The 11,495-nt window shown below is 36.8% G+C and overlaps 1 long non-coding RNA gene across 1 annotated transcript; it reads left to right on the top strand.

Moving 5' to 3' along the window:
- Positions 1–5,339: 5,339 nt before the first annotated feature.
- On the top strand, positions 5,340–10,750 carry LOC129198142 (uncharacterized). Its single transcript, XR_008574434.1, has 4 exons — positions 5,340–5,488; positions 7,461–7,546; positions 9,809–9,880; positions 10,687–10,750. It is a non-coding gene; the product is annotated as an uncharacterized LOC129198142 (long non-coding RNA).
- Positions 10,751–11,495: the final 745 nt, after the last annotated feature.

Genomic DNA, 11,495 nt, shown 5'->3' with positions numbered 1-11,495 from the left:
CACAGAAACACAGAGTGGTTGAGCTTGGAAAACACCTCTGGAGATATTCCCATCCAATCCCCCTGCTCAAGCAGGGCCACCTAGAGCCAGATGCCCAGGACCATGTCCAAACAGTTTTTTAATATCTCCAAGGTAGGAGATTCCACATCCTCTCTGGACAACCTGTGTCAGTGATCAGTCACCCTCGCAGTAAAAGTGTTTCCTGACATTCAGATGAAACCTCCTGTGTTTCAGTGTACGCCCATTACCTCTGGTCCTGTCACTGGGCACCACCGGAAAGAGTGTGGCTCCGTCTTCTTTACACCATCCCTTCAGGTATTTATGTACATTGCTAAGATGCCGACTTGAGCCTTCTCTTCTTCAGGCTAAACAGTCTCAGCCCTGTCAGACTTTTCTCACAATAGATGCTCCAGGCCCTTCATTGGACTCTCTCCAGTACGTCTGTCTCGTACTGAGGATCCCAGGACTGGACAAGTATTCCATGTGTGGCCTCACCAGTGCTTAGTAGAGGGGAAGGATCACCTCCCTCAACCTGCTGGCAACACTTTGCCTAGTGCAGCTCTGGATAATATTGGTCTTGGTATTAACCAAAGCAGAGCAGGTGGGTATTTCTTGAAGGAACTATGGCCCTTGGAAAGGACCCACGCTGGAGCAGGGGAAGTGTGAGGAGGAAGGAGAGGCAGAGAGAACTGACCACAGTTCAGTTCTGAACTGACCACAGCCCTCCACTCCCCATGCTCCTTCACCACTTTGTGGGGGCACACGGAAGAGGAGTTGGGAATGAAAGAGAGAAGTTGAGCCTGGGGAATAAGGGAGGTGAGGGGAAGGTGTTGTTTTAATTTGTCTTTGTTTCTCACCATTTTAAATGGTAATAAATTGCATCATTTTCCCCAAGTGGAGTCTGTTTAGTAAGTGATGGTAATTGGTATGTGATCTCCCCATCTTTATTTCAACACATGAGCTTTTCTATCATATTTTGTTCTTTGAGGGTGAGTGAGAGAGAAGCTTGATATGCTTCTAGTAACCAGAAAAGGTCAACCCACTACATCTCTATGTCATAATTAGTCCCTATTTATTCTTGGGGAAAATTAATTTGCTAAAACTTGTAAATAATTACTCATTTTAAAATATATGACTTTCATATATTCCATGTATTAAGGTTAGGGAAGCTAAAGACTGTAGCAAGCAGTTGAGAGAAATGATCATTTTCAATATCATACAAAGCAAGTTAGCCCTAAGTCACAGTAATGGCATATTCCCATCTTCACTGAGTTCAGTCACAAATATATGTTTCTTGGTACTTCTTGTTGATTACCTTTAATCAGTTATGGTGAAGCCATAGGGTAAAATGTCTCACTAATAATGATTAATGAGAAGAAAAATAGAAAGAAATATCTTGTGGGAAGCAATGCCTCTAGAAGAGGTCCCTTTCCTGACGCTGACATTATGTTTGGTAGGTCAAACTCCAAACCTACCATTTGTAAAATGTTTATCTTCCTAGTCAGTATTCTAACAGGAAGATTTATGATTCACCATGAATTCATTCAGCACCTCGAATACTGTGTTCAGTTTTGGGCCCCTCAGTGCAAGACATTGAGGTGCTGAAATGTGTCCAAAGAAGAGCAACAAAACTGGTGAATGATCTAGACAATAAGTCCTGTGAGGAGTGGCTGAGGAAACTGGGTTTTTTTAGCCTGGAGAAAAGGAGGTTGAGGGGAGACCTTATTGCTCTCTACAACTTCCTGAAAGGAGGTTGTAGCCAGGTGGGTATCAGTCTCTTCTCTGAGATAACAAGTGAGAGGGCAAGAGGACATGGTCTCAAGTTGCATCATGGGAGGTTTAGATTGGATAAATTTCTTCATCAAAGGTTTACCAATCATTAGAACAGGCTGCCCAGGGAAGCGATTCAGTCACCATCCCTGGAGATATTTAAAAGACATGTAGATGTGGTGCTTAGGGACATGATTTAGTGGTGGACTTGGTAGTGTTACGTTTACAGTTGGACTTGATGATTTTAAAGGTCTTTTCCAACCTAAATGATTCTATGACTCTATGATCTTGCATGTTCAATGACACTTTGGTGTTGCGAGGCAACTCTTCTCAAGTTCATATTCTCTAAAGTACGCAGAGGAGCGAACACTTTTTTACTTCAGCCCATAAGACACACAGTGTATAATATCACATTCATTGATTCTATGAAGAAATAAAACCCTAATAAAAGGATGGCAAGAAAGCTAGACGTGATTTTGGCAGATTGACAAATCCTGAAGAAGTTACTGCTTACAGAGTTATCCTTCAAAGACCGGAAAAATACACACATTTATTTTACTTTTATGTCTTGTTGCAACTCTTCACAATACTTAATTTAGCTTTTACTTTGATATAATCTTATTGATTAAGCAGGTGCTTTGTTTGAACGCCAATGTTTCCATGGAGACTGCAGGGCAGGAAGGCATATTTCTGAGATGCCACACATCTGACACAAATTATAGGATTTCTCTGGGTGTATAGCACACTTTATGTCATGCCACATGGAATAGGTTGGAGACCAGTGGTCTTACTAGAAAATCTATGAAGATCAACCTCTTCTCTGGTTGCCATTAACTCCTTACTAACTAGCAAGATAGATGCACGGGGGGGAAAAGGAAAAAAAAAAAAAAGGAAAACCAAATGACTATTGGAACTTTGCACTCCAAGTAAATTTTGACTTTACCTGTCTTGAAGAGTTTAATATCTCAAATTACACCATGGTATTATTTACTTATTCCCTTAATTTTCTAATCAGGAAGCTAGAACTCACTTTTTCTATGTGCTGAGTATTCTGGCAAGGTTGATAATAAGTTCCAACAATTTCTGTTGACATTGAGCTTGACCTGTAGCCCACCGAACTCAGTCAAAAATAGTATTCCTTTTGTTTAAAGGGGCATGCTCAGAGGTGGTAGCTGTGGCACTTACTAGGTTGTTGTAAAAACACAGTTCTGTCACAATTATTTCAAGCAAAAGCAAAATGAATGGTTACTGGCATTATTATCTGAATCCTTCAAAAAGAGCTTTATTCTCGCATTTTTGGCAGGGGGTTGCTTCTTTGTTTTGTTATTGTTGTTTGGGTTTTTTCCAGGAACCTAGTTTAAAAGTAAAACAAAACAAAACAAAACCAAAAACAAACCACACAAAAAACCCCCAACCAAACAAGACACTGTCAAAGAGGAGAGGAGAGGAGAGGAGAGGAGAGGAGAGGAGAGGAGAGGAGAGGAGAGGAGAGGAGAGGAGAGGAGAGGAGAGGAGAGGAGAGGAGAGGAGAGGAGAGGAGAGGAGAGGAGCATTGAACTTTTTTCTTATGGTGTCTTTTCCTATCATTTCTATAACACAAAGATTTTAAGACTGGTATTAACATACTAGATGTATTACTTAACATATTAAGTATAAGAAAATAATATTTATGTGTGTGAAATCCTTGCTTGGAACACAATACAAAACAAGAAGCCCTTAGGGATACATTTTCAAGTAGTTTCTATTCATAAGCCTTTAACCATTCACTCCTTTAAAAGGATAAATTCTAGCTCCTGCATACCGCTAAAGGAAATGATCTATATGCAGCGAGGTTTAATCAGAAGAGCTACACCCTAAAATGTAGCATGGCAATGGAAATTGTCTATCAAAGATCTTTCCTCAGGAGGGGTCTGAAACTGGATAAGGGGGTCTTGGAATCTCCTGGTCATGTCCTTCCTTCTTCAACAAAATTATTCTCTGGTCCAGCCAAAGTTGCAAGGCTGTCATGAACTACAGCGCACCACAGAAAAATCACAGTATACTCTGAACAATAGAATTTTAATAGTTTCACTATCTCTCAGGGCTTCAAGAGGTTAAGCAACTTTTTTTTTTTTTTTCCAAATTTATCTTTTTTAATAATGAAGGAATATATGAAAAAGGAAAATAAATTCTACTGACATGTGAATAGAACACATGTGATTATGCCCAAAGCCTCATCAAAGTGAAATAAGAATCTTAGAAAACTGATTTCTGAGAAGTAAAAGCATATGGTCAGTGATTTAGGTTTTCAAAGATGGGATTATAACATCTGCTGAATGTATTTCAGAAAAAGAAAACAAACAAAAAACCACTAAAGAAACAATAACCCACACTTAAAGGAATAAAATAGTGTTGAAGTAGGGAAGTGAGTTATTCTGCAAATGTAGAGAGTTACACTAGAGATCTTGATAATTAAATCATCTTTTCTGATCTTACAGTGTGTATTCTTCTGCATATATATATATATGTACACATGTATACGCATATGTTTGAATGGTAGTGAATTGTGGCAGACAAACGGAACGGGAAGGTCTGGCATGAGCCCGTTAGCACTTAGTGTGAATGGATATTTCGTTACTGAGCAACTGAGAAGCAAAAACACAGGGCTGAACAGAGAAAACAAAGCAGATAATTGAAAGCACTAAAACATGTTTGTTGTTTGTTTGTTTCCTTTGTGGTTTTTTTAGGGTTTTTTTGTTTTGTTTTCTGGGGCACTGTCTGAAAGTCAGAATTTATAACTACTTCTGGAAGAGAAAGCTTATAAATTAAAAGAATGAAAAATACAGCTTTCAGAAACTCAGAGGTTTCTTTTTCCTCAGCACAGTTCTCTGCAGCTTTTATAAACTTTTGAAGCAAGCCATTTTCTAAAACCAAAAATTATCTTATTTTTATCAGAGTGCAGATACAGTGATTTTTGGTTGTTTTGGAGTCTTTTTGTTTAATTTTTTTTTTGTTTGGTTTGGTTTGGGTTTGGTTTTTGTGGCATTTTTTGTGGGGGGTGTTTGGTTTTGGGTTTTTGTTTTTGTTTTTTTTCAGTTAGAGAAACATTATTATGCTGGGCTTCAGCTGAAAGTCAGCTTTGTCCCAAATGCAACAGAGTCCTAATAGTTTTAGATTTGAAATGTTGACACAAATACAGATCCATGAAAGAGAAAACACCTCTCCTTACTGTAGCCCTCTGTTTTTAATCCCATCTTTTACAGTATACAGACTTCCATCATTGTATAGGTAAAGAAAACGGATCATAATTTTGTGTGAATTTATTTACTCGCTTCCAGGAGACAGTAAGTAGATGCTCCTTTCCCTCACAGTTATTCTATAATAAAGCTCCTTTAAAGGTAATTTTATTTTATTGAAACATGTATTTATACCTGCATTATAGCAACAGAATATTGTGTTTTCTGATGTTTGTAAGTATAAATCACACCGGTGCCCTTTACCTACCCACACATACTTAGACACACGCAATCCTTGTTTTCTCTCCTCTTCCTTCTTCCTTCCATGCGCTGTATCGGACCAAGTATTGTGAGATGGGATGTATCAGTGCACTGCCAGGAGCAATCATTCTTTCATGCCTTTCTCCGAAGAGACATTGTTCCTCATAATGAAAGGGAAAAATGGGAACTGAAGACTAATAAGCCTTTATGAAAAGATATTTTTTTTAAAGCTTCTAAGACAGGTAAACTTAATAAACCTAATAAAATACTGCATTTTTTTGCTTGCTGTGCTTTTATCTAATCTAGTAATACAAGATATTTTTATCACTTTGATGGGAGTAAGGTACTGTACTTAGTGACTAAAGGTGTTACACAATGACACTCAGAGCACGTTGTAATCAACAAAATAATCCTTCTGGTTTGTAGCCTTCCTTTGAAGGCCTGTTACAGCACAAGGACATTTTGTCTATTCCATCTTAATACTATTTTGCCCTGGCTTTCATCTCTTCTGTAAACCACAAAACATAATGGTAAATGGCTTAAACAAATGGACATAAATGTTAGTACCATTATTTTACCTTTGAGGGCCAAACTATCACAGCAGGGCTGCTGAATGAAGCACAGTGATGTAACAACGTGCGTAGCTGTACACAGAATAGGCGACTGTGAAAAGGATATGGAAAAACATGATGACAAGTATCAGGATAATAAGGGGAACAGAATATGAAAGGTTGGCTGGTAATCTGTTCTGATCAGAGCTGTACCATGTTTTAACTGTCAGCAGCAAAACTTGAACTCAATAGACTTCAAAGGAAACGAAACCCCGCAAAGGACGTAAAGAATTATCCAAAGGTTGCAATTTTATTTGTTTTCTGGGACACTCTATGTTGAGCAACTTTTTTGTCTTTAATTAAAACAAAATGCAGCCTAAGAGAAGAAAGATTTCCATTACAGAGCAAGAAAACAAACCTACACTCATAGTGAATAGATCTACTGATACACAGTAAACTGTGAATTCACCTTTAAATTATAAGCATCTTGGTAATTCCCTTGGAAACTAATCTAATGTGTGTGAAGTAAAAAAGCTATTGTTTGATGCTTTGCTTAACAAGAACACTAATTAAAATTTTTTCAATGCTGATAACTATATGTACTTGTACTATACAATGATGGGTAGAGTACATGCAATAAAGTCACTGGTTTATATTGTTTCATAGTGAAATAATCTTTTTTCTTAATGGGAAATAAAAATATAATGTTTTGTTTTTTCATTTTCTCACTGCAGGGGTCACTTTTTTGTTTCATTACTACTGTGTTGCTTATACAAGCTCTATGACAAGATGTAGCTATGCATGTTTTTGAGGAAAGAAGAAAAACAAAACCTAACAACTAGTTTATAATATGCAGCACTGTATAACGTCAAAGAACAGACAAAAAAGAATATTATTTTCAGCTGAAACTGCAAAGGAAATACACTTTAACTTGAGAGTTTACTTTCATGAGCATGCTTAAGTCATAGGCCTTTCAAAAAGCTGTCTTTGACATTTCAGCAAAAAGAAGCAAAACTGTGAAGGGCAGACAAGGTCTACCAATGCCAGACTCCAAATATATATAGAAATTGCTGTAGTGTGTACAGTCTTTAAACTGCTTTCTAATTCCAGTTGAATTCAGTAAATTCAATTTTCTTAAGCTGGATTTTCCTGATCCTGCCCCAAAATTGAATTCACAGAGCTGGAGGAAGAAATTATTATGTTGGTCTGCTCCTTTTGTCCAACAGCTCAGGTACCCTGTAGTGTCCAGGGTACACTGCAAGATGTTAGTTAGTTTTCCAGAGGTGTGAGACAATATAAGCCATCTCTTTCCCTTGATTCAGCTGAAGAGTTCATTTAAGTTTTGAGATTCTCCACCTGCACGAAAGTTGTCTCACTACCATAGCAAAGGGCATTTTGAATTACTGTTTCTTCATGACAGAACTGCTTCGCTTTGTATATTATAAATGCTGAAATAGTAATTTATCCAGAGAGCAAGCACATAAGAATTATTATTTAGCTTGAAGGTTCAGACCCTCACCTAAAACATAATTAAAAAAATAAAAATACTGACTTCCCCTGAAAATTGTATTTGCCGATTCATAAAAAAGTGGAAGTCTATCAACAGAAATCATAGAAGTGTCTTGATTTTCCAGTATTCACTTTTTTTCTTCCTTCATTAAAGGTCCATATTCTCAATAACAATACCTGGTTTTGATGAGAAGTGTACTCTTAAAACAGGAGGAAGACTTGATCCAAAGTTGTCTGCAGGTAAGTCTGTATTCTTACAGAGTGTATAAGAACAACAGTCATACAGTCAAACAGAACAACTTCATACTTTTTAAGAAATTAGTATTTTATTGCTTTTCCTTTTCCTCCATAATTAATCCTAAATAACCAATGTGGGTGACATGCAAAATTTTTTTTTTTCTTGTACAGAAAATAATCAAAATACTAAATTTATTTGGCATTCAGATATTCTTTTCTAACTGTTTTCATCTATTTAACTGAAAGACCAGATTTACCTACCATTAGGAGATGTTAGTTAAAACCAGTAGTCCTTACCTGTACTGAGAGGCAATCATATTTAACAGTGTGATTCTTAGTATGCCTAATAATACGATGGTGTTTAATGGTTTGGACTACCTTATCATACACAAACCTTCAATTGCAGCAAGTTAGTCCAGTGAAAATAGGTAATTTATTTTAAAATGATGTAATTTTGGATTAAAAAATACAGGTTTAGTATCCTGAGAAGTACTGAATACAGAAAACTGCACGTGAATGGATGGTGTATTCATTGCCTCTAAAATCTTGGTACCCTTGACATTGCCTTGCTCAGTGTATCTTCCAGGATGAAGTTAGGAATGGCTGCAGCAGATAAACTATTGAGCTGACTGAACATTTGCTTACAAATTCTTGGCTTTTAAAGATCAAGCAGGCTGCCTTGTGCATGGCTACCTGGTCTCTCTGGGCTTGTTACAGCTGAAGTGAATGCAAAAGATTTTGCTCCTTCTCATGATACTTATCCCTGCATCCACTGAATGCAATGGTGGTTGTTTCATTCACTTTGTTAGCATGTGGATCCAGCAACTCCGATCCATAGAAAGCTAAGTGTTCCCAGCCATGCCATTTTGCACAACCTCATTCAGCTTCTGATCCCCAGTTCCATTTCCCCTGTGAACCCCAAACTGTTGGGGGTTTTTTAGTTAATTTTGAACTATCATACCACATCACTCACAGTAACTTCCCTCCTGGGCATTTCCTTAAAACTCTCTGCATAAAAGTTTACTTGGTTTATCCTTTGCTCTCTGCACATAAACAAAAATTATCTGCATGTTCTCTGTGTTTAAGAAGGCTTATGTGTACGTGAAAATTAGGGTACTAAACAGGCAATTGGATTTTTCTGGCATGCAATCTTCTAGTCTGCATCTACAAATGCTTGCAGATGATTATGGCAATATTCTAGACTCAATTAAAAGTAATCTATTAAAAACATTTTTCTTGGTTATAGATGTAATAATATATTTATGTGTATTATTTGAAGAAGTGGAAACTACTTACTGCTCATAATACTTGCATTTATTGTGGGAGTTCTGACTCTAAGTATAGGATATACTGCAAATAAAAAGTGTAGGAAATAGCACAAGGTAGGAAACACTGAGGTTTTTAACATCTACTGTTCTAACTGAAGAAAAACTGATTATAGGTCAGAATAAAATCTATGATTCTGATCATCCAGCTATTCAATACAGACAACTCCTGCTGAAGTCGCAGTGGGAGTTTTGTATTCTGAAAGATTGCAAGATGATCCCTTTGAATTTGCCTTTATTTCTTTACATTTCTTTTGATGAGGTGATCCCACTGGCTTTAAGTGCCTTTATAACATCCAATATATTCAAATTGCAAGCAGTAAGACACAGGAAATAAACAATCAGATGCCCCATACAGAAATTCCCCACATTCATGCCATACGTTACATACATCAGCCAAAAGATTACTTTCTTCCTATCATTCTTAATGCTGTACATTAACTAAACCTTTCATAAAAGTAATTAGGCTTCCATAGAGATTAACAAAACTGATCTATGTCTGTCCACCTTAAGGACTAAGAACTCAGAGAACCAAGAAGAGAAAAAAAAAAATAGCATTCTCTCTTTTGATTCAGGAGATTGTTCAGTAGGATACTGTCACTATTTGTAGCTACAGAGATGTACAAGAAGAGATATTAACTTAAAAGCCATCAGGTACAAAACAGTACTTATAAGCTATTGAGGAATCATTATCAATCAGAAATCGGTAAAGAGCAGTGATGCGTTGGGCCTTCCTCAGAGCAGACTCGAAATGTCTGCTACAGCATCTGCTCATCTCAGCCTCCACAGAATAACAAGGTTTCCAGTGGGCTGTATTGCAGCTGGTGGTGGGTTCAAAATCCAGTGGCAGCATTTTTCAGTTCTTTCTGCAGTGAGCATTAGCTATCAGTATGATGAAAAGAGGTTGCCTTGTCTCACTCTTCGTTGTTTATCTTTAAAGTATCTTCTAGAAGGTTGGAGCTGTGTATGTGAACCAGCTCAAGGAACTGCACCTTAGTTTCTCCTCTCCTGGGTAAGTCCAAGCGTGGAACGAGGCATCCCGTGGAGCTTGTGGAAGGGATTCCCATGATGAGATTTGGCAGAAGCTGCATGCCAAGATACTGAGTTTACACAAAATGGTGACACATCTGAAATGTTCACTAAAAGGGTATTAGGTATATCAGTTACCTAACAGTAACTGCAATGATCGTGCCACTGCTGGTACTTATCTCTGTATGGACAGCTTTATCTTAATAACCTTAAGATGAGCAAAGTTAAGTGATATTAATAATTGAGCTTCATTTCCTTTTATTAAATGTGTGTAAAAGTTTATCTTTACAGAATGTCATGAGCATAAATTAATTAGTGCCTGTGAGAAGATTTGATACTGGTTTAAGTACCATTAATAACTCAAATATGTGTTTAATACAATTCTCATTATTCCGAAGTTTATCATACTGTTTCAGTATTGTCTATCCTGAATCTCTCCTGCTTAAATTGGAATGTGTATTTTATAAAAAACTGAATATTTTCCTTGAAAATGTTTTGTTATAAATTATTGTCACCAAACATTTTGCCAACACATTCTATGACATCTCATGGTAGTAGTCTATGGGATTAAGAAGATGTGACTCACGCAAAACTTGAGGGGTTTTTTTTCATAAAAAATTCTCACTGATTTCAGTGAGAATTACATTGAGATTATACGAATAATGGAGAGCACATTTTGTTTCACTATTTAACTACACACTAGCCTCACAACACGCAGACAGGAAAAAGAAAAAAAGGAATTGTTATTCTCCAAATCACAGTTCATTCTCTGATATTCCTGTATTCTAGTAATGCAAGGAAATAAATTTCTTCCCTGTCACCCATCCTGTTGGCTGGTACAAAAGGACACATGCAATGAGGTGAGTTGGGATCTATTGAGATTCTTTTCCTTCCTCTTCTCATTGCCTGCTCATTTGGTCCAAAAAAGGTGCATTGCGGTTTGCGCTTTCCCCACCCTCTCACACGTTGTTCAGTTATTTGATCAGCCCATAAAGATTGAAGGTACCTTAAATCAGGTAGCTGCTTAATCCATATCATTCAGTCTTGCAGCAGAAATGTTCATTAACAAAAATTGTTTCAGCTAATGAAAAAAAAAATCTATTCATTGTCAAAATAAGTGATAATAATAGGGATAAAACTCTGCTTCTGCTGGTAAATCAGTCTTTGAAAGTCTGAAAGGCACAATGTACCTGTTGTTTGAGTTGTAGCCAATCCATACAAGGTAGGGTAATGATAGCAGTGCAAGCTGCTGTCAATTTACTGCATCAACATCTATCACATGAAGTTATTAAATATACATCTATCATTTGGTGTATTAGAAATAAAGTCATTGTAATAGAATTTTGTCATAAGATCAATAACTTAGAAAATAAATGTCTTGGCTTCACCTCAGTTTTTACAGTGTTTGGTAGCAGGAGACCATTATCTTTTGACAATGTTCTATAGTGGTGGCAATATCTTTTAATTTTAAGACCAAGTACAGTATATGTCCTTTATTTCTTATATTATTTATAGATTTTTACATTAAATTTGCTATGAGAAGGTACAATGAAACACCATTTGTTTTAGTCCGTCTTTACTTTATTGCAAACCTGACT

Source organism: Grus americana, chromosome 1 (assembly GCF_028858705.1).
Source record: "Grus americana isolate bGruAme1 chromosome 1, bGruAme1.mat, whole genome shotgun sequence".
In the NCBI taxonomy this organism is placed as follows: Eukaryota; Metazoa; Chordata; class Aves; order Gruiformes; family Gruidae; genus Grus; species Grus americana.
The sequence above is the reverse complement of the archived record's forward strand: the minus strand, read 5'-3'. Positions and strand labels throughout refer to the sequence as shown.